The following is a 1913-nucleotide window of genomic DNA, read 5'->3' as shown; positions in this document are numbered from 1 at the left end:
ATTCATTAAGAGAATGTAACTGTATATCTATCCTAACCACTTTGAATATACAGATACAAAATGGACATTCATCTGTATCCCCTTTGTTTGTTAAGTTCCATCATTTGAATATTATAGGTGTGTAAACTCAGCAAAATATTCTAAAAGAGTCCAGTAGCCCATAATAGTATTAGGTCCTCCCCTTGACTGGCAATGTCAGAAATTGTTGACCTGAGTCCCCTACAGCTCAACATAATACCATGGCTTTACTTCTTATATTTCGTTTTTATACTTTTGTGCTGGATGGTTAAGACCAAAGTAAAGCAGGACCTATGCAACAAGAGTTGTAGCTTTGGGGTCTTATAAGGTTAGTGAAATCCCCTCAGGATTTATCCTGAGATCCTGTACCTCAGACTGTAGAACCTGTGTCAGTGTCAAACATGTGGATGAGTCAATTCCTTGGCCAATGTGCTCTCTGTGAAAGCCTGAGAGAATGTTTTCTCTCCATGTGACTCTCCTTAGGCCCACTGTACATCATCAATCATTTTCCTTTTTGGCCCCATAATCTCCTTGATCAGAAAATTTGGGACACTACCGAGTTACATGATGTAACAGTACAAGTTCTCATATGTCCTGAGTCTTAAGTGACCTTGGAAGGCTAGAGCCAAAAAGTTGGCTTTCCTTGTAGCCCTCCTTTTTCTCTAATTTGGCCTGCAAACTTAGGTTGTCAACCATCCAGAAGACAAGCTCACCATTTTCTTAAGCTCCTCTACTCTTTTTTTTTTTTTTTTTATCTCTATCTGCTCTCCAGTCACAATGCATGCCTTTCATTGTGGCTACCATCTCTATAATTATCTAAAAATTTAGTTCTGATTTGACTTTTTTCTAGAACCTCATTTATTTGCTTTGTTGTTATCACTTCAGAGAGGCCAGGTGGGGGACTTTTGGATTTTCCCATGTCATTGGCCCTGGGTGCGAATGTGGTGAACTGGATATCTGGGTTTACACCTTGTGTAAGTGTTTTCTCAATGTCTTTATTTGTCAGTTTGTTTGTTTAATTTCTGGGTTAATTCTTGTAAATTGCCTATATTGAGTAGTTTTATTACTAGTGTTGAGAACCTTTAGGAGATGACTATTTCTCAGAGGTGTCTTGCAGGTATAGCTGGTTTTTGCATTTCAAGTCTGTTGGAAGATTGTTCCTCTTCAACTTGTTGGAGATGAGAAGTTGCTTCCTGTTTGGCCCAACCCCTGGTTCATTGGCACTGGCCCACAGCATTTTCTATAACCCTTAGGCAATCTAAGTCTTGGCATCCCCGAAATCAGCAATAACAGTAGCATCAAATGTAACCTAAAAAATTATAAACTGAGGCGATTGTTAATTTTCCACCTTTAACTGTATGCACTAGATTTGTCACACCTAGCCCCGCACCACCATGGTGTCCCACCCGCTCAAAGAACACCAGGCCAAGCAGAATGAGTGCAAGAAGCTGCAGAAATAGAGAAGGCAAGAAGTCACCACTGCAGCGACCTGCCTGACAGAAGCTTTGGTAGAACACCTCAATGTGGGAATGGCCCAGGCCTCCATAAATCAGAGAAGCTGATTAAAAAGTGAAGGCCCTGCAGGTTCAAGCTGCCCAATTTGCTAAGCAGATAGGCCTATGGATCAGGATGGTGGAGCTCTTCGACCAGGCACTCAAGGAAATCGGGCATGTGGAGAACCGGGCTCAGAGCATCGAGCTGGACATGTGTACCATTGCTACCTCCCTGGAGTACATCTGCAAAGGGCAGCTACAGTCTGTCTCCTCCTAGCCCTCCCTCCTCTGTTCACCTTGCTATAGAGGCAAGAGGGACACTGATGGACCATGAGCAAAACACAGTGAAAAGAAAGAAAGGAAGAAAGAAAGAAAGAAAGAAAGAAAGAAAGAAAGAAAGAA

At 42.0% G+C, this 1913-nt stretch overlaps 1 pseudogene; it reads left to right on the top strand.

The window, feature by feature from the left end:
• Positions 1–1478, top strand: part of LOC105743598 — a 15306-nt pseudogene extending 13828 nt beyond the window's left edge.
• Positions 1479–1913: the final 435 nt, after the last annotated feature.

Source organism: Octodon degus, unplaced genomic scaffold (assembly GCF_000260255.1).
Source record: "Octodon degus isolate 3935 unplaced genomic scaffold, OctDeg1.0 scaffold00007, whole genome shotgun sequence".
In the NCBI taxonomy this organism is placed as follows: Eukaryota; Metazoa; Chordata; class Mammalia; order Rodentia; family Octodontidae; genus Octodon; species Octodon degus.
This window is presented reverse-complemented; position numbering and strand designations above follow the sequence as displayed.